This window comes from Pinus tabuliformis, chromosome 9, assembly GCF_031772625.1.
Source record: "Pinus tabuliformis cultivar Carrire ecotype Pingquan chromosome 9, CPIR1, whole genome shotgun sequence".
Lineage (NCBI taxonomy): Eukaryota > Viridiplantae > Streptophyta > Pinopsida > Pinales > Pinaceae > Pinus > Pinus tabuliformis.
Window position 1 is genome coordinate 1,089,757,710 of NC_142307.1, and position 23,168 is coordinate 1,089,780,877.

Consider the following 23,168-nt stretch of genomic DNA (forward strand, 5'->3'; position numbering starts at 1 on the left):
ATTTTATTTTCTTAAGGTTCTCCACAAAATGTTTTCTGGTTGAGATTCTAAAGAGAGGTGAAAAAAAAAACCACTGCTCTTTTGCCATCTCCACAAAGGATGGAACCTTCAACTAGAATGAATTCATCTTAAAGGGGCAAGTTAAGTTATAGGTGGAAACTTTAATTTCAAGTAAAATAGGTGAGTGGTTTAAAATCCCCCCATGCTGACCCACTACTTCATAGAGATTTTTTTTCAACGATAGTTTCTGTAGTAAGGAGCTGATCTTGCCTTTTGGCAATACGGTCCAAACCTGTCCTCTTGTTTCACCATGTAGGGCGAATCTTAAGAGTCTCCACATAAATAAGAAAATGATTGACCAATCGGTACATAAATAAGTATGACAAAGGACCAATGTTTGCTCATTCCCCCTAGGATTAAGAGGCTCCCATAGATACATTTAAATCCCCCCAAATAATGAGAATAGGAATATTTAGAACAAATTTATAGAAAAAAGACTCCCAAAATTGTCTGCAATTTTGGATGGGACCATAGACATTGACTAGAGAGAAGGAGCAAGAAAGTTACTCTAAAACAAGCTCAATACTAAGGCCCGCCTCCATGCTTCATGTATTCAATAATTTATAGCTATGGTTTAACCAACTCACCACCGAACCCCCTGAGTGAATCACCGCATCATTGCTATGAAAACTCCACCCCCACAATAGTTTATCAAGGCACTGAACAATAGATGATCTAGGTCCCATGGTCTCTTGGGGAATGATAACATCAAGAGACTAGGATTCAATAAGATGTTTTAATCCCAGTCTTTTGGGGAGACTATCTAGGCCCCTATAATTGTAACAGAGGATTTTCATAAGGGCACATTATAGGGGGTTGGAATTTCTCTAAGAACCCCATCAATTGATTCTTGCCTACCAGCAACCATGTCAACCTTAACAAGCTCTTTTCCTTTAGAGAGATTGTATTTTTCGTTGGGACTCAAAGCATCTAGGCATAGAGTTGAAATTGTCCCAACCCTAAATCTAAGGGTTTATGAAACCAACCATTAGAGTGAGTACGAAGGTTGTATGAAGAGGATTCATCACCTAACAGGTAGGAATGGGAGTGATAAGGGGTGGTAACAAGAGAAGATAAATCACAATGAAACAAAGATACTGCGCAAAGGGCTTGAGTGGGTGACGCAGAGAGAGAATGTAAGGACAGAGGAGGAACCCATATAGATGTAGAAGAAGGAAAACTATAAGTATTTTCCATAGAGGAAAAAATATTACAAGATTGTGTAGAACACAAGAGGAATCAAGAGAGGTATTGGGAACATAATGCTCTAGGGGGTCCATCAAACCACCATCCACATGCATAGGATCCAACTGAGGTATGGTATCCCTAGAGACCAACTCCTCAGAATGCTTAGGAGGAACACCAATCTCCCCACTTGAGGAAGGCATACCATTCGGAAGTCCAACATCCCCAAAATATATTTTCCTCATTTGCTGAAGTTGACTGTACCATTGGACAATTTTTGACCAGGTGCCATACCAATGACATCTGCGGCAACAAAAGGGAACTCTTTTAAAATCAAGCTCATGTATATACCCTTCCACACCCACAAGATAAATATCTTTAGGAAGATCGTCTCTAAGATCCACCTTAAACAGAATGTGAGCCATAATCAGAACCCCTGTTCAGAGGTATGAGGAATCATGAGCCAAATATGTGCCAATGGTGTTCTCAATGTTGTGAAAGATCTTGTCTTCCTAGTAATCCAAAGGCAGAACCAAAAATCGAATCTAAAGGACCAATTCTGACAACTCCTTACAAGTAGTGAACAACGAAGACCAAAATTTAGAAATGACACAGGAGGAATCAATGTGCCAGACCTTTTCTCCCACGGCGTTCGCATCCCTCGCTGCTACAAATTTTAAATGTACCTAACCCTTTGTAAGCATCTCTACCTCTAGGAGGGTCTGAAGCAAGGATGCAATATTGTGAGTGACCCATTTCTTGAGGGTTTGCATAGAAAATCAGTTCAGACCTTGAACCCTACCCAAAAGAGAATATTTCGCTAAATCCGCAACCCTCTCCATACGAACATCACTCCCAACACCAAAGAAACCCTTGGGCATGATTTCTTGTGAATGCAATGCAATTTCTTTGGACTAGACCTAATATAATTTGATTTTTTATTAAGTTGAAACCCCAAAATAAGTTTCGTAGGAAAACCGCTAGAGTGTGCCAACCTTACTTGAGAAGCGAGAATGTGCGGACCTTGCTGCTAAAAGGATCCCAAAACAAGAAGGTTTGGAAAATGAAAGTGGTTATAATCCGACACTAGAATAGAACTTTGACATGAAAATTTTGGCCTAAAAACCCTTGTGTCACCCAACTCAAAGCCAAAACAAGCCGATTCCAAGAAACTCGGACTAGCAGGGGGAGGGAAGGAAATTCGATAAGGAAACTAGTCTTGATGGTCCCATGCCCCAAACCGAGCCAAGCGAGCCTAAAATCCAACGTGCTGATGGATGTTGTGTGTCCTCCCTGAAGCATGGGGATGACTGAGTGACAAACTCATGTAAAGAAAGAGGATCCCGATAGGCAAAGAGGAGAATCCAAACTATCCAAAAAAAACATGAAAATACCAAAGCAAAAACGAGTGGGTAATCTATGAACTCCTTGTCTTCCCTACAATATTCATTTACCCTAACGTAAATGAAAAAAAAAAAATATTCCAAACCTCTCCCAAACCATGGTCTCCGTTCAATTCTCCACTTAGCGCCAACAAAAAAAATTCAAAAAAGACAACAAAAGCCACACACCAGAAAATGAGAGCAATACATCAATTATAAGCTAAATAATCCAAGAAATGTTATCCGCCCGAAGCCCTGAAATGATCCACCATCATAGTTAAGGTTTCCAGTAGAGCTCCACCACACATTTTGTGTTAATTATATAAATAACTTAATATTGATTTTAATTTCAGTTTAATTAAAATTAATAATATTAAATTTCAATATTAAATAAAACATTACAGACAAAAAGTTTGTAAAACCTTATCTGAATTATTTCATAAAAGTATGCTTTAGTCGTAGGAATGTCACTTAACATTTCAATCTCATCCTGCATAGTTTTGTTTTATACCAATCGCAAACCTCGAGCCTTTAACACTATTAAAATGAAGCGCCTCGAGTCCTTAACACTATTAAAATGAAGTAATATCATTGTCATTTAGAATAGTTATAATAATATGGACATTTTGTAATTTTTTAAATTTATTTGATTTTTTCTAGTTATGGGATCATTTCTCAATTTATGCGTGTCATCTTTGGGTTTACCACATGCCTCTAAAGAGACTAGCAAAAAAAGTCAAATAATAAAGTTTATGAAACTATAGATGAAAATCTATAAATTGTAATTTTTTTTAAATTTGAACTTTTTATTTTTAATTTTATAAAATTTATATTTTTTAATTGTTAAATTAGATTTAAATTTTATTAAAAAAAATTATAGTGATACTTTGTTTTAAGTTTATAATGATTAATAAGCCATTACTAAGTACATATGTATGGTGATGAGTTTTATGTTATTATTTAAATCATGAAAAAAATAATTAACATTACTATTTATAAATATGATTATAATTTTATTATTTTTTTATATAATAATATGCTATTAAATTTCTAAACGCCAATTCAAACAATTATGGATGTTAGAACTTCTTAAGAAAATTATACACAAAGTACTAATGACAGAAACCTGAAAACAATAACAATACAATATTATAATTTTGAAAATAAATTTTAGTTAATATTAACACTTCTAAATATTTAAGTCACACAATCATATGTTACTAAACTCCATATTTAAATATAAATATAACTAAAAAACAATATTATTATATTTAAAAAACAATATTATAGCTTTGAAAAAACAATATTACAAAACAATATTATAACTTTGAAAAGGATTTTTAGTTAACATTAAAACATATAAATATAATGATGATTTAATTGTATTAATTAATAAACCCCATATTTTAACATAAATATAACTAAAAAAATATTACAGAATAGTATTATAACTTTGAAAATAATTTAGAGCAGTTAATCTCATCATATTCCTTACTGTTTGAAAAAAAATTGTTTGAGATTAACTTATCCCACTAAGCATTCCATCCATGTATGTGTGTATATTCTCCTGAGACTCGTTCACCTAACATGTGTATAAATTTAATAATGTTTATTGGTCATATTAACAGAAGGTTAGTTATTATTGAAGTTATTTGGACCTGGAGTGTGCTCTAAAATTGTGTTTCTGCTTAGTTAAGAGCTAGTTTTCTTTTGACCTAAGGAAACAGGTTAACTGCTCAGAAGGTTAGTTATTACTGAAGCTATTTGGGCCTGGAGTGTGCCCTAAAATTGTGTTTCTCCTTGGCTAAGAGCTAGTTTTCTTCTGACATAAGGAAATAGGTTAACCACCCAAGACCCAGAGGCATTTGGCAGGAATGAAAGCCTGTTGAGGATAATGCTTAAATCAAAGCTATGTAATTGCTGACAAATTAGCTAGCAAATTTTGTGTTCTGAGTTATCAGAATTAGGGCAGCAAATTTATAGATGTAGTGAGTGATCATTCAACAAATTATTAGGGGCAATAAATTAGTCAGATAATGGATAATGAAATTACAAATATGTGGGCTATATAATAATGTATTCATTGCTCCTATGAAGATATCTGAGATCCAAATGAGAGTTCAGCTCATGGATTGAGAATCAAACTTCTCTTATTTTTGTTCATTAGTTTTGTTTATGTTTTCATATGCATGCTCTTTCTATATTTAACATGGTATCAGAGCTATAAATTAAGAGAGTTGATTTATATGTAAAGTGTGTGTTGTTGGCAGGAGGTTTCAAAAGTTTGTGAAAGCCATTCGCAAGAGTTTTCATAATTTTTTGAAGCCTGTGCATATTCAAGTTAATGGTGGGAGTGCTCAGCAGTAACAATGGCCAACAATATGAACATTTCTCAGCCACAAATACCAATGTTTAAAGTTGAGAACTTTGGTTTTTGGAATATTAAGATGAAAACATTGTTTCTCTCACAAGATTTGTGGGATTTCGTACATAATGGATATACAAAACCAGATACTCACACACTTTCCCGGTGGACTCAAGACCAAAGAAACCATCTAAAGGAAAATCGTAAGAAAGATTCAAAGGCTCTCTTCCTAATCGTGCATGATTCTATTTTTCCCAGACTAGTTGGAGTAACAAAATCAAAAGAGGCATGGGATGCTTTACATCAAGCATATCAAGGAAGTGATAAGGTAAAAATTGTTAAGTTGTAGTCATTAAGAAGAGAATTTGAAACCTTGTGCATGCAAAACTCTGAATTTATTCAAGATTTTCTCACTAGAGTTATGGGTATACTTAATGAAATTAGGTCTTATGGAGAAGATTTAAATGATCAAAAAATTGTTGAGAAAATTTTAAGAAGTTTGCCTTCAAAATTGGATGGGGTGGTTGTTTCTATTGAGGAGTCTAAGGATCTAACTCAGTTGTCCATGAATGAGATAATGGGGTCTCTTCAATCTCATGAGCAAAGAATCAATAGTTCTTCTGAAAAATCCATTCAACAAGATTTTCAAGCAAGAGGAAATATTTTCAAAGACAAAAGTGGTTCCCCTCATGAGGAAAGAGAGAACACTTTTGGAAGAGGAAGAGGAAGAGGACAAACATACATAGGAGGTAGAGGTCGAGGAAGATTTTTTTTTTCTGCATACAACAAAGGAAGAGGTATTGATGACATTGATGGAGGTAAAATATTTAGTAAATCCCAAGTTCAGTGTTTTTATTGTAAAAGATTTGGCCATTATGGAATAAATTGTTGGAAAAAATAAACACAACAAGCTAATTTTTCTGAATAAAAAGAAGAGGTTGGCACTTTATTCTTGGCTTTTGATTCAACTAATAATGTTTCCAAAGAGGTGTGGCTTATGGATAGTGGTTGCAACAATCACATGATAGGAAACAAAGATGGCTTTGTAGAGATAGATGAATCTACAAAATCTGATGTACTATTGGGAGATGACAAGCCAGTTGAAGCTAAAGGTAAGGGAACAATTGTTGTGAAGACAAAACAAGGAAAACTAAAGCACATTAATGATGTTTTATATGTTCCTGGTCTAGCACATAATTTGTTGAGTGTGGGGCAGCTCCTTGAAAAGGGATATTTAATTGTTTTCAAGGACAAGCAATGCATAATCTATGATAAAAATGATCACAGTAAAATTATTGCTAAGACTAATATGTTGCAAAACATAATTTTTGCTTTCAATCTCCCTTGTGAAGCAAGTACAACATTAAATGTTGCTTATGATGATAGTTCCTGGCTATGGCACATAAGGTATGGACATTTGAATATGAAAGGCTTGAAATTGTTATATAACAAGAAAATGGTCAAAGGGTTACCACTTATTGGTTCTACTGATAAAGTCTGTGAAGGGTGTATTCTTGGGAAGGAACATAGAGATTCATTTCCAATAGGAAAATCATGGAGAGCAAGCAAACCATTGGAACTAGTGCATGCAGATATATGTGGTCCTATGCAAACTTTGTCTCTCAACAAAAATAAGTATTTCATTATTTTTATGGATGATTTTAGTAGAAGAACATGAGTATATTTCATTAAAGAAAAATATGATGTATTTGTCATATTTCAACAATTTAAAGTTTTTGTGGAAAAGCAAAGTGGTTATTGTCTAAAAACATTACGCAAGATAGAGGGGGAGAATTCACTTCTAATAAGTTTGATTCTTATTGTAAAATTAATGGATATCAAAGGCAATTGAGAGCTAGTTATACTCCCCAACATAATGGCATTACTGAACTTAAGAATAGAACAATTGTTGAGATGGCTAGGAGCATGATGAAAGGTAAAGACCTTCCAAACATTTATTGGGTTGAAGCTGTAGCTATATTTGTTTATCTACTTAATAGATGCCCAACAAGAAGTGTGCAAAATATTAGCCCTTATGAAGCATGGTGTGGAAGAAAACCCAATATTTCTCATTTAAGAATCTTTGGTTGCATTTCCTATGCTCATGTTCCTACTGAAAAGTGAAGAAAGCTTGATGATAAAAGTGTGAAATGCATTTTTATTGGATATTGTGAGGAAACCAAAGGTTATAGATTGTACAATCGAGAAAGTGAAAAGTTAATGATTAGTCTTGATGTGTTATTTGATGAGAAAGAAGAATGGCAATGGAATCGTGATGTGCAACAACACACTCCAAGTATTGTTGTACAAGAAGATGAATCTTTTGTTTCTGCAAATCCATCTAGTAATCAAAATACTTCAGAGGCCACATCCACTCCATCATCTTCTGCTACTTCAAGTCCTGTTTCAAGTCCAAGTCCTCCTCCAAAAAGGACAAAATATTTAAATGAAATTTATGGTTATACTAATTTTGCTTTGATGTCTCAGATTGAAGCAGAACCAAGATGTTTTGAAGATGCAGTAAAAGAGTTAGTTTGGTGCAAAGCAATGGATGAAGAGATGGCAGCAATTAAAAAGAATGCAACATGGGAGCTTGTGGATCCTCCTACTGAAAAAGAAGTCATTGGGGTGAAATGGTTGTATAAAACCAAGTATGCAGCTGATGGATCAATACAAAGGCACAAAGCAAGGTTAGTAGCAAAGGGATATGCTCAACAACCAGGTATTGACTACAATGAAACATATGCTCATGTTGCAAGATTTGATACAATCAAAACTGTTTTGGCATTGGCAACACAATATAAATGGTTAGTTTATCAATTTGATGTTAAATCAACCTTTATAAATGGTGAGTTGAAAGAAGATGTATATGTTCACTAGCCCCAAGGATATGAAGAAGCAGAAAATGAACACAAAGTCTACAAACTGAAAAAGGCTCTTTATGGGCTTAAACAAGCTCCAAGAGCATGGTATAGTAGAATTGACACTTATTTTTTGAAAAAGGGGTTTAACATAAGTGAAAATGAACACACATTATATATCAAGTCAAATGGTAATGATATAATGATTGTGTGCTTATATGTAGATGACTTGATATACACATCTTCAAGTGATTTGTTAGTGGAAGAGTTCACGGAGGCTATGATGACTGAATTTGAAATGACTGATTTGGGTTTGCTCCATTATTTTCTTGGCATAGAAGTGACACAAATGAATGATGGAATTTTTATTTCACAAGAAAAATATGTTTCAAATATTCTTAAAAAATGGAAAATGGGAAATTGTAAACCCATGAGCACACCCATGAATACAAATGAATTTTTTTTTGTAGAAGATGGAGCTGAAAAGGTAGATGCTCAATCCTATAGGAGTTTGGTATGAAGTCTTTTGTATCTTATTACCATTAGGCTTGATATTATGCATGCAGTGGGCTTGATTTCCATATTCATGCAAAGGTCAAGTAAGATTCATTTTGGAGCAGAAAAAAGAATTTTGAGGTATGTTTGTGGAACAAGAAATTATGGAATTTGGTATACTTCATCAAATAATTTTGGGTTGGTTGGTTATACAGGTAGTGACTGGGCTGGATCTTTTGATGATAGAAAAAGCACTTCAGGTTGTCTTCTAGAGAGGCAGAGTATATTGCAGCAGTGATAGCAACATGTGAAGCAATTTGGTTGAAGAAAGTATTGTTAGATCTAAAACAAGAACCAAACTATGCCACAACTATTTACTGTGATAACTTGTCTACCATTGCCATAACTAAAAATCCAGTGTTTCATAATTGCACCAAACAAATTGATATCAAATATCATTTCATAAGAGACTATGTGGCAAAAAGAGAAATTGAAATAAAGTTTTGTACAACAAATGAACAGCTTGCAGATATATTTACCAAAGCACTACCTAAAGGGAAGGTCGAATACTTAAGGGAAATGCTTGGAATCACCTCATTAAGCATTAAGGGGGAGTGTTGAGCATAAAGCTTAAAATAATTTTTATGTAATTGCTGACAAATTAGCCAACAAATTATTAGGGACAGTTGATTTGTTAGATAATAGATAATGAAATTAGAAATATGTGGGCTATATAATAATATATTCATTGCTCCTATGAAGATATATGAGATCCAAATGAGAGTTCAGCTCATGGATTGAGAATCAAACTTCTCTTATTTTTGTTCATTAGTTTTGTTTATGTTTTCATATGCATGCTCTTGCTACATTTAACAAACCCTACCCCTTATCGACCACCAATGAATTATTCCATGTGGCTTGGTTTTCCTTGAATAACTATGATAGTCAGCTTGCATGGGGATGGCAACGAGATGATCGTCCTCATTGTTGGTTTGACAACGTCCTCACTATTGGTTTGACAACTGAGTGACCTTATTCGCGTGGTTGGTGTTCTCAAACAAAAATCTGACTTGGGATTCCTTGCAAAAGCGCTCTTGGCATGGGCCCAGTAGATGCGCCCTCTGCAAGATGGACGAGGAATCCAATTTTCACCTGTTTTTCAAATGTCCTGTTTCTCAACAAATCTGGTCAGATCTTGCTCTGCTCTTCTCTTTCCCGCCCCTCTGTTTCATTTCAGTTGAGGCAGCTTTTGCCTGGTGGGGAAGACAGATTGCCTCCCTTCGTCCTATCCTTCCCATCGCTCTATGGAGCCTCTGGAAATGGAGGAACAAATTTTTTTTTGAAGATTCCTCCCTCTCCTCTTTATATGTCCTGTCTCTTTTCTCCGCTCTCTTTTCCCCTGTCCGCTGATGCTGTTTCGCTGCGGGTTTTTTGTCCATATCATGGCTGTCTTTGCTTGCAGCCCTTTTGGGTTCCCCCCCTCATTCTCAGTCACTTTACATTTTGATCATCAGCTTTTTCACAGGAGATCCATGCTCAAACCCTTCAGATCAATAGATCTTCTATGACTGTCTCTTTGTTCAGATGATCATCCATGGTTCAGATCTATCATGTATATATTCCCTCAATATAATATAATGCTTTTTCTTCTGAAAAAAAGTTTTCCCACCTAATAAAAAAAATCAAAAAACCCACTTTAATATCATAATAAGTAAATGGAATTTTTTCCCGGGTTGAATAAATATTTTTATATACAATCTGTGTCATCTTAATTTATGTTTTCAATTAAAGTAGTTTAATAAAGAGTAATTGTTTTATTTATAATTCAAACATATGTGAATGTCACGTCCGGTGATCCTTAGTACGGAAAATGGATTCCCAAATCTACAACCATTAATCCAACAGATTCGAGCGAAATTGATATTGTCATCAAAGTTTGATAAATTTAATTGAATGATAAACACTGCGCAGCCCGTTTGGTTGTATAGTTGAATGCACACATGTCAAACTTTAAATCGCTTTATGTGATACGATGTGTACTTACTATATATTTATAAATCTACCCGCGCGGATAAGACAACATCACATAGGGCAGGGAAACATATAGAAGATGCAGCTGGAAACCCACATGTGCAGTTGCAAAGTGCAGGTCTCAGCTTTATTTCAGTACTGGATTCGGTGGATAAGGCGCCTCCGTGAACGGTTTAAGACAGTGGTCTCTACCTGAACTCTATTGGCAGGGACCACAAAGAAAATAATCCAACTCCATTGGCAGGGACCACGAAGAAAATAATCCGTACTGTGAAATATATTGCTCTCTTAAATCCGCTGAGTGACAGGCAGAGAAAAGTCTGATCGCCCAAGTCGACGACTCAGCGTCAGATATCTTCCCGTCTTGAAAAGAGCCGCTCCTCTTCTAGCTGTGTTCATCTGTCACTACTGTTGCAATTGACATTGATGTTGATTTAAATTTTCACAAGGACGTCCATGAAATAGAAAAAGATGATCGTGACAGCCAGCTGGTTCGCCGATAATTGGTGCGTATGAATTCATATAATTGATACTACAACCTTTTGTTACAAGTTTAGCCGTTGAAATCGGGTGGAAATAATAGTTGTAACGTCGATGATTGATTAACAGGCCCTCCACACTGTTGATGCTGCTGGCGGAAAGGCTTTGATAGAAACGTTAGCCAAGCTTATCAAACCGGAGCATCGAATCATTTTAGAAAAGGGTGATTAAAACTGTATATGCATAGTTACATCCATATTATAATAAATATATTCTCTTTCACTTTAGAAAAGCGTGATTAAAATTGTATTTGTATTGTTACATCCATCTCATCATAATCAATCAAGATACTCTTCGATAACTTGCAATTGAATTGCAGCCATGTTTTTTAAGGGTGGTTTACTGGTATGGGGGGGTATTGGGTGGTTATTAGGGTGGTTTACTGGTATTGGGTGGTTATTATAGGAGTTGTTTAAGCCTTAACCAGGTTGAGGAATTGCTTGAAAGACAAAAAATGTCCGAAACAAAATTTCAAAAAAATTTGTAGTAGTTTTGTTTGAATCTTGTTTTTATGGTGGAAATGGATTCAGCGCCATCAAAAACCTCTAGAGCACCCAAAATATTCAGCACCATCAAAAACCTCTAAAGCACCCAAAATATTATGGTCAGAATGTAAGCAAAAAAATTTCAACCTTTTGACCTCTCAACTAGCTAAATACTTAACAACTAGAATTCCACCAACTAAACTAACCTTTAAGCCAAATTACAAACATATTTTTATACCACTCTCTCTGATATTAAAATTGGGTTCTGTTTGTCCATTCAAAGTACAGATCACTTCAATTGTTTTTCCATCCACAGTACAGATCACTTCCATTACCGTTTTCTTAATTTTTATGTGATGCTGATTTGCTGTTAAAATTAGTCTCATCTTATTGTTAGAAGCACCATTACCGTTTTCTTAATTTTTATGTGATGCTGATTTGCTGTTAAAATTAGTCTCATCTTATTGTTAGAAGCATAGTTACCAAATTCGCCAGTATTAGGGAAAAATTACGGAAACGTAAATTCACTAATTCAGTTCGATTGCCGAACAATTTGCCTAAATTCGATCCGATTCGTACGCGGAAACGGAAATTCACTAATTCAATTCGATTGCCCAACAATTTGCCTAAATTCGATCCGATTCGTACGTGTTAATTTAGCAGGTTAATTTACTGCAATAGCTAGATGAGAGCGCCTCTCCTTCCCTTCTTCTTGCCCAGAGGTAAGCTGAACTAGTGCTGACCTATATCTAAGGTCTGTGCCTTCCCTTAATAAAAAATGTTCTTCAAAAACAGAAATAAGAAATGTCCCTTAAGGCCAAAAGCATGACTTACTGTGGTGTCAGTTAGAGGGGCGGGTTCGAGTCTGCTCTTGCTAAAATCATAGAAACTTAGTATACCCGATTTGTAGGTGGTTGGTTATGCTCTTGGTGTTATAGTGGCAGCTATGAGGTTTGATCCTTGGTCTCCCATAGATTAGGCCTGGCAGTTACCGATTCACCATGTGGTTAAAAAAAAAAAACACAAATAAGAAACGTTCTTGATGAACTGAAATAGATAAAGGAGGGTATATATATATATAGAAAGAACGATAACTAGATATCAAAAATATAGAAAGTAAAAGTGAAATTAGAAAAATTATGGTTTTTCAGTCATGGGAACTTAGCAACCAGGAAAAGAAAGAATGATATATATAAAAAGAAAGATAACGAGATGCCAAAAATATAGAAAGTAAAAGTAAAATTAGAAAAGTTATGTTTTTTCAGTCTTCCCAACTTAGTTACAAGGAAAGGAAAGAATCTTTGAAAGTGTTTGATTCTTTTATTGGTGATAGTTTTTTATTTATGGAAAGATTATATATTATACTGAGAAATTATAGATAAATTTGTTTTATAAATGTGCATCTATTACATAAATAAATTTCTAAATTAAAAAAGATATTATATTTGAGATCTGAAAAAGAGAAGTTTTGGAGAGAATTTTTTTAGATGACTTTTACTTGTAAGATTGTTATATTATTAAAAATATTAGTTAATAAAATTTATTTAAAATTTAAAATAAATAAAGAACAAAATTAACAAACAATTTTTCAGAGAAAAAACCAGCATAGATTTATATTAAGGAAATGTAAAGATCCTCCATACATAAAGCTGCAGATTGAGCAGATAAAGAAACCCCCATATTTTGAAAAGGAATCATTACGTATAGTCTGAAGACTCCATATCAGAATCAAAAAAGGGAGACCTATATATCACCTCTAAAAAGCCCACAAGACCAGAATTGCCACAAATTAATCTAGAAGCAGGAAGAGATAGTCCACATATTGATTCCAATACATATAACACATAGTAAAAAAGGAACAGACATCAACCAAAGAGCAGTGTTCCAAAAAAAATCAAGAGATGATACCAAAAAAATCAAGAGATGATACCAGCATAACCAAAACGAAGCCAGAAACATATTTCTGGCACATTGCAGGGACATTGCGGGCACATTGGTGAATCAGACGTCTTGATAAAAAGATTCATGGCAAGCCAAAATTCTTTGAAGAATGGCATGAAGGGGAATCCCCGAACAATGGAAGATATGATCATTCCACCAAATCCACAAGAACCAGGGGATGATGAACAACGATCTCCAAGTTGAAGATTGTTTGCTCCACCAAAAAAAAGCATCCTGAACAGAAGAGAAGATAATGAGAAGAAAACCAAACTAGATGTCTATTATCGAATTGAATATTTAATTTTTATCATATCTTACCGAATTCGAATTCGAATCCAAATTCAAATTCAAACTTGGTAACTATAGTTGAAAATAATAAAAACGGGAAAACAAGCTCCCTATCCTTGGTTTGGTGAACAAAATACGTTTGTGTCGAAGTGAGTAGCTACCATTTCACGTGATGCACTCACTACTAATTCATGTCTCTCGACGTTTTCACACGTCAAATAACATTAGCGATATAGTGAGTCGCTTCTTCGATAACGATTGTAGTTGGTTTGTCCTTTTCATTGAGTTCTATGTGCTTTTATCTCTTATACTTAATTAATATATTACTCGCTTATCAGGTTAATTATCTACACGGAAAAGTTTATTGGTAATCATGTTTTGTATTTATTTTTAATTACGTGAAAGGTAATTGGCCTAGATTCCATGTTATATTTAATTAATTAAATATTTTATTTAAATGGATGTAATCTTTTTCGAACTTGTTTATATGTAATTTTTTTCGAACTTGTTTATATATATTTATATATATATAAGATTTTTAATGGTTGAAATTTAAGTTTTCTATGGTTTATGAGATTTTTTTAGTTATTATAATATTATAGGTCAATATTATAAATTACTAAAATTATATATCTAAAAATATTATTGTTATAATATCATAAGTCAATATTGTTCGTATTGGGTAGCTCAAGTGGCAATGGCTATGAAAATGAAGTCTCACCGAACCGGAGATCTTGGGTTCGATTCTTGTGCTACCCTCCCTGGAAATGGGGTGAATAACGGACATGTAAAAACTCGAAAATGAGAAGGTCCCACCTAAGCTTACAAAAAAAAAATATCATAAGTCAATATTATAGATGACTAAAACCACATATCACAAAAACATAATTATTTTTTTTATATAAATCTCAACTTGTTCATAATTATCACTAAGAATATTTTAAAATATTCCAAAGAGATTAAGTGCTCAACAAATGTCTTTTCTTAAATAAAAATAAAAATAAAATATTTTTTAAATAGAAAAAGAATGTGACCTATAATAAAAAACAAAAATGAAGATGATATGCATGTTTAGTTAGTTGTCTATATAACTTAATATAATTTCATATAAAGTAATTACAAGTAAAAAAAAAGCGTGAGTAGGATGTTTAACCATTATACTTTTCAAAAATATTTCTAAATGGCCTTTAAATAAACTATTTGAAAATCTATATTAAATATCAACTTCATATATATCTATATATAGAAAAAAGAAAATATTTTAGTGTTGTATATAATAAATATTCAATATAAAAAATACACAATTTAAACAATGAAAAACTAGAGAGAGAACCACTACAAATTTATTAAGGTTTATCATGAGATGAGAGATACATTTGTTTTCTCAAATTTTATACTTAAAAAAAAAACTTACATTGAAAAAAAATTTAATCTCTTTAACTTATTTTAAATCTATGCTTAAGATAAATCTATACTAATTTTTTTTAATTTGTAAATAAAAAAAACATTACAAATTAATCTTTATAACTTCCTATCATTCCTATTATCCTTATTAAAAAGAAAGGAATGATTTTCTTTATATTAAAAAAATAATATAACATTTCGTTATCTGTACCAACTATTTTATTAAGTGAATTTTTTCGTTTTCAATATATAATAGTATATATTATTATATATTTTATTTTCAATTTAACTTAATATAATATCGATTTGAGATTAGATTTTGTTTGTATATTTATTTTCAATCTATAATAATATATATTATTATATATTTTATTTTAGTATAATATCTATTTGAGATTAGATTAAAACAAAGGATTAACATTTTAACATCATTCCTAAAGTGATTTGTGTATTTTTATTCATTTATTTTTATAATATCTATAAGTTTAATTAAAAAACCCATGTTTTCCGTTGGTTTTTGTTTGGAGAGATCGACAATTTTCCTCATTGCATTTGCATTGGGGGTTGTAAGTTATCTATTTATTTTGATAATATAGATAAGTTTAATAAAAAACCAATGCTTTCCGTTGGTTTGTGTTGGGAGAGATCCACAATTTTGCTCATTGGGTTTTCATTAGGGTTGGTAAGAAAAAGAGATAAAAGAGTTTTCCTCATTGGACTTTCATTAGGGTTGGTAAGAAAAAGAGATAAAAGAATTTTTATCCTTGGATTTTTATTAGGGTTAGTAAGAAAAAGAAATAAAGACTATATTCATTGTTTTTACTACATGGACTGCATTTATCCCTTTTGATTGTGGAATTTTGAGGGTGTCCTTGCTTGCCATTACATTTAACACTTACCACTTTTTCCACCCTTGGCTTAGACTTGGCTTCACTAAGTTCTTCTAATTACTACAACCCAACTTGACTTTACCTGCTTCACTAACTTCTTTTAATTACTACTTACCCAACTTAGGAATAATTAGAAGGTGATATAAATAATATATCCAAATCCAAAGAGTCTCTTTCTCTCTATTCTATTTCTTATTACGATTATCTAACATAAGCTTATTTCCAAAGAGAGGATAGGCCGGCTTAGTTAAGAGAAGCGCAAAGAGAAAATTGGGATTGTATCTGGCATAAATGGAAACTACCACCAGATGAGATCGATCAGAGCGGGATCAACTGTTGAAAGCTCTAGATCAAGCTTGAAGGGATCAATTTGTCATCGCAGAGCAGTGTTAGCATGCGATATTGCTGGGTACCAAACTTTTAAGTGTTCCTCACTGTACCACAGAGCAGGAATGCAACTATCCATGTCGAATGTTATGGATGTTAGAGTGAATGTAGTTGTTTGATGTTATTCTAGTCAGGAGTGAATATAATCTTGGGGAGCTTTCGTTACTTTCTCCGCTATCATGAGGCATGCACATCATTATTGGTTGTTCAAGTGGAGTGTATTGCCCATCATTATCTGTGGTTTGGGAGTGGATATGATGAATTTTTTCCTTCAATGTTTCTATTGCCGAGTTGGTGGATGATGATGGTCTTGTCTTATTGGTTGATCACTTGCTGTGGATTTGTAATGTTTTTTAAAGGTTGTGGATGCTTTTTACATAGTTATTTTGCTTTGCCATTTCTTTTCAATGTCAAACTGCGGTTTTTATGGTGTTGGAATTGGTAGGAAGAGTAGATGTGTGGAACCCTAGCTAGTTGGCTCATCCCAGTGAATCTTAAATTCTTATAAATTTGTGTTTTTAATTTCATAGTAAGTGATTAGGTGTTTTGTTTTTAATTTCGTAGTAAGTGATTAGGCGTTGTGAGAGGTGATGGGACTATTATTATTTCATGTTTTTGGTTTTTCAAAGAATTTTTTTGGTTTCTTTGGTTTTGTGAGGTTCATTTATTGCCATGGTATTTCATAGGGAGGTTTTAGTGAGTATGAAATTAGTGGTAATATTAGATATAGTGAAGTATTTTTTTATATTAAATAATTTTTATTCGGGCATAGTTACTTTGCCTATGATTGTGGATGGTGTAGTGTTGCTATAGTCCAAGGATGGTTGTGGATATTATTGGTTTTGTTTTTCTAATTTATTATTGGTTTTTTATATTAAAATTTTGGTAGGTTAAAAACATATTCCAACATTATTCATTATTTTATTATATCTTAACAAAATAATAAGTACCTTATAAAAATCATTTTATTATGTTTCTTTTAATAAAATATTATATACATTATTATTTCAAAATTTTGAATGATTTTTGAATTGTATTTATGGATTTTAAAAAAATGTTTTTGATAGCTTTACTTTCATTCATTTATTATTATTATTTCTGATAATTATTAAATGAATACATTTGTAATTGAATAAATACATTTGTAATTTTATTATAAAAATTATAAAAAATCTATTGTTTTAGTATACATGGTTTTACTTTAAACCGAAATCACATCAAAATGATAGTGCCGCAGTGTTCAGCATATGAGAACAAATTTTACTAATAAACATGGTCATAAATCAACAAAACCAATTAATGTTGAGAATATAAATGGATTTATTTTTAAATGTGTTTTTCTTCTTACAAACAATTACCCAGAAATCCTAGTGGCATGGTCCCCAATAATTTCAATGCAAAATATAATAAAAGCTTTATAATAATTTAATACATGTGATTTTTTCATTTCATTTGGGGTTTTGTTAGAAGATATATAAAACAAATAAAATGTCTTCTGGTTGGATGAAACCAAATTTTAATTAATTAGATGAGTTTCGAATAAAAAAGTTATATTAAAATAATTAGGTTGTATTTTTTTAGTGTAATTATTATTTTTTATTTAAAAAATAATTAAAAATATTTAATTTCGAGATTATAACTTTTATTTATAACCAGGTTGAAGTCAAAAGAAAGGTTGAATGACTAGTGCTTAGTTAATGGAAAATTATAATGATTAAAAAAATTCAGGTTAATAAATATAATTTTTTTTTTTTATTAATTAATAAATGTAAAATCTTACTGGTGGAGTGCCTAGTTAATAGGAAATTATGATGATTAATTGAAAGATGTATGTTATTAAACATAATTTACATTAACCTTTATCAACAGTGAGATCTATTCAATGAATTAAAAGAAATTCTAGTAGTTCAATGTGAGACATATGTTCCCACCATTATTTTAAAAATATAAAAGTATTAAGTCTCTTATTAAAGCTAATGAGAGTGACCATTAATTCATAGCTTTTGTATTAAATTTTCTAAGTTGAAATTATAATCTTTTATACTTATTCGCTTCGTATAAACTTCATTTGTAGTTTTTCTACGTTTCTACGATGATTTCTTAAAATTTATCACATTTACTAATAGGTTTTTGAAACAAAAATATAAAATATCTCACACGGTCATTCCATTCTTGTTAGTAAATTCTATTTACAAAAATTAGCATTTTTTTTTACTATATAAATGATATTTGGGTTTTTAATCATTTTTTTTGACATGTCTTTTCAACATGAATAATATGTCTAAACAAGCAAAGTAAAAAATAGCCAAGAATTCTAGTCGAAATGAATTTTATAATATTGGGTAAAAAGTTTATATGGAATGGAGAAAAAATTATCCAATTTTTGAGAAAGATTATTTTAATGATTAATATGAAGAAGATGAAAAAATAATTTGAAAATGTCAAAAAGGTAGCCCCTATACTATTCATGCATCTTTATTAGAATATGTTATGATGGATAATTACTTAGGTTAACAGTAAGAATTAAATAATAGTTAATTCTTCTTGTTAGGTTTATAATGAAAATATATTAATATGTATGAGTTGAACCTAAATAAGGAATTTTTAGAGAAATTTACAAGCTAAGAAGTAGAAAATGAGTAAATGGATGAAGCAAATAGAGATTGGTGGCCTGATTCCCCATCATTTAGAACTATGTGAGATCAACGGTTAAAGAGATCACAAATGCTAATAACTACAAAGTTTTATAAATTGTTAGACGAGAGGATTTCTCAACAATTCAAAGCAGAATGGGTTCTTCTTTTACACCAACCTTCTCAAAAGTGATTGATATTTAATTATACTTGGACAATATCAACTAATCTACAAAGAGAAGTAAAAAAAATAATAGGAATCAACACGAAGTTATGATCTAGGGGATTTTGTGTTTTCTTACCTTATAGATGAAATCTATGCGAAAACTCCACTTCTTCTATGAAAATTGGATATGTTCATCAACTAACGTTCTTATGCTCATATGTTGTTCAAAAGTGTGGAGTCTTGAATGCAAGAAATGTTTTTTATGAAATTTGTGACAATATTATGATTCATTTGTATACGTTGATATATAACAAGACAACTACTAGCTAACTATTAGGAATTAAAGAGTGAGAGAGTGATTAATGTAGAAATTCTCTACAAATTTAGCTTTGTAGGCCATGTAGAAAATATGACTGTAGGTTAACCCGATAATGCAATATAAATCAAACCAGAATACTATAACCTACTTCTACTATCAATTTTTAGAAGCTTAAAGATCGAGCTGAACAATATAACCAGAAGAAGAAGAACCAATGCACAATACACATAGTACACATGATAATACTTTGGGGAAAGCCTCAACTAAAAACCCCACCATTTGTATTATCATACAAGGTGGAAATACATAGGAATTATATAAAGCCTTAGCTCTCACAGCTAGCCTACTCTCAGTACAATCCTCATAGATGCTCATAGGCAAACTTGGCTTCTCACAAGCCTTGCTCTCTACCCTCCAAGCTCCAATTTCCTTGCATTGTTCCTAGTGGATGATTCTCACCTCACCAAGTGGAACACTACTTTCACACACTGTAAGAACTGCGCAATCCTCAAGGAATAATTCCTTCTGTGTGCATGAGTTTTCTTTATAAGAAAACGCATGCAACTGATAGTACATTGTCCTTGTCTTTAATCTCAATTGGGTCTTTCTCAGAATATACATGCATGAGTTTCTGATGAGAGAATCTTCAGTTAACTCGAGTACACTAGTTGAATGCATGCATGCATCAACTAATTGTTAACTCACCATTAGTTCCTCAAACAGTTTGGAACTAATTTAACTAGACTTAACTCAGTAAACTGAGTTAACTAATTACAACTCAAATATAACTCAATCTAATCTCCTTAATTTAATGGATAACTATTGCATGACTTCAGAAAGACTTCTAACTTGAATTTCTCCAACTAATTAAGTCAAAATAACTTAATTAATTATTTCCAAGTAGTTGTTAAGACTAAATTCGATTTTAATTCACAATTTAATTCAAAGACAAATTAAATTGGAATTTTTAGATTCTATTTTTATCATTTCTTGTTGCTATTTTCAACACTCCCTCTCAACAAGAAAGGAATTCAATTTGATCCCGATCATGAACCTTTGGAATGCTATGAATGCAACACTTCTCTCTATTGTTGTTGCTCCAGTAACTCCAAAAAAAAAAAAATCCAACCTGAATCAGTATGATGCATCTGTCATCAAAGACTCTAATTGTTATTGCCTTTGTCAACTGAAAAATTTGCGCTTCTGTTGACTCTGCCTTTCTACACTATTTTCAATCCTTCTCTGTGCTCTTCAGTATCTGACTTCTCTAGCCTCTGTCACTTTGATATATGACTACATCAATCCCAGTGATTCCTCCCGCTACTATGTACTTTGGGCTCCTGTAGCAAGGTACGATCCATGAGATAAAACCTATCCATGGACACTGCCCAATTTCAGCCTTCATGGGACTATCACTTCACATCATCCCACCTCACACTTGGAGGTATGGCTGCATGTGATCCCTTTGCCCACTTGGATTAAAATTCCCCCCTAATGGAGGTATCTGCATGAGTGGATCTCTTCACTCGGTCTTCTCTCTGCTTCTCCAATTGTGGCTCCTCCACAATTGTCTGAGACTTCTTTTGGGGCTGCATGTTGAGAGGTAATTTACTCTCCCTCTCAACCACCAAATATCTAACATTTCCCTTGCTCCTCAAGGCTTTGCATGCATCTTGAACCTCAAGAGGATATAGGTTCTTAACTCGTGAATCGATCTGTTTCACTTGTCTCGTGGTGATGTGTTTAAGGAAAACCTTTCCCTTACTAAAGACAACATCAATGTCTTTGTCCTCCAACATTGCGATCGATACCAAGTTCTTCTTCAGCTCAGGCACATACATCACATTTGTCAAGGTGATAGGAGGTCCATGCTCCCTCTGAAAAGCAACCGTGCCTACTCCTGAAACACTATACCTTCCATCGTCACCCATCTTTATGTGCATCTTGAGGTCTTTCTCCTCCAAGGCACCGAATAAACTTTTATCACCGGTCATGTGGAATGAGGCTCCATTGTCAATATACCAGACACAACCGATCGTCGTTGACACCATGCATGCGATGAGGGCAAATTCCATTTCGAATTGAGAGGCTAATGCCTCACCTTCCGATCCTTTTGAGGATCCCTTCTTGGACTTCTTCGATGGACATTTAGTCGCATAATGTCCCATCTCAATTGAAGTATGATATGAATTCAATTTTCACTTGCAACCCCGAACTTCAAACCTCGAATTCTCTTCTTTGTATACTGTTCACAGCTCCGATAAACTTGGCTCTGATACCATGTAGAAATTCTCTACAAATCCATCTTTGTAGACCATATAGAAAATCTGACTGTAGGTTAACCCAATAATGCAATATAAATCAAAGCAGAATACTATAACCTACTTCTACTATCAATTTGCGGAAGCTTAAAGATCAAGCTGAACAATATAACCAGAAGAAGAAGAATCAATGCACAATACACATGAAAATACTTTGGGGAAAGCCTCAACTAAAAACCCCACTATTTGTATTATCATACAAGGTGGAAATACATAGGAATTATACAAAGCCTTAACTCTCACAACTAGCTAGCTCTCAGTACAATCCTCATAAATTCTCAAAGGCAAACTTGGCTTCTCACAAGCCTTCCTCTCTGACCTCCAAGCTCCTATTTCCTTGCGTTGTTCCTAGTTGATGATTCTCACTTCACCAAGTGGAACACTGCTCTCACACACTGTCAGAACTGCACAATCCTCAAGGAATGGTTCCTTCTATATGCATGAGTTTTCTTTATAAGAAAACACATGCAACTGATAGTACATTGTCCTTGTCATTAATCTCAAATGGGTCTTTCTCAGAATAGACATGCATGAGTTTCTGATGAGAGAATCTTCAGTTAATTGGAGTACACTAGTTGAGTGCATGCATGCATCAACCGACTGTTAACTAACCATTAGTTCCTCAAACAATTTGGAACTAATTTAACTCGACTTAACTCAGTAAACTAAGCTAACTAATTACAACTCAAATATAACTCAATCTTATCTCCTTAATTTAAGGGATAACTCTTGCATGACTTTAGAAAGACTTCTAACTTGAATTTCTCCAACTAATTAAGTCAAAATAACTTAATTAATTATTTCCAAGTAGCTGTTAAGACTAAATTCGATTTTAATTCACAATTTAATTCAAGGACACATTAAATTTGAATTTATGGATTCTATTTTTATCATTTCTTGTTGTTATTTTCAACAATTAAACACCACACAAAACATAAACTATGCTATCTTTATTGATCACAAAAATTACACATATATAGGACATAAATATCTCACTTCCACACATCTAGATCATAACTACAACTCATACATACGAATCGACAACATCTAGATTGATGCTTGGGAACACTAAATGACAGCTCATGGAAACACATGGAATAATTACTTCCAATACCCTCCCTTAATGCTTACATGGAAAACATTGAAAACACATATTACAACAACACGGATAATCTTTGTATGACAAGTCTTATTCAACACTCACATTCACTCTGAAATCTTGCAAACACTACTCTTTCACCACCACATCTTCGAGCTATCACTTGACCTCCGTTTAAAATGTAACTGCCTCTGACCATCGTTGATGAACTTTACAAGATCAACAATATTGACACCTTAGCTCATTGGGGCTTCCACGATAATAACCGTCAAGTAATGAACCATCATATGGACCAACCACCATCTATTAGATATTT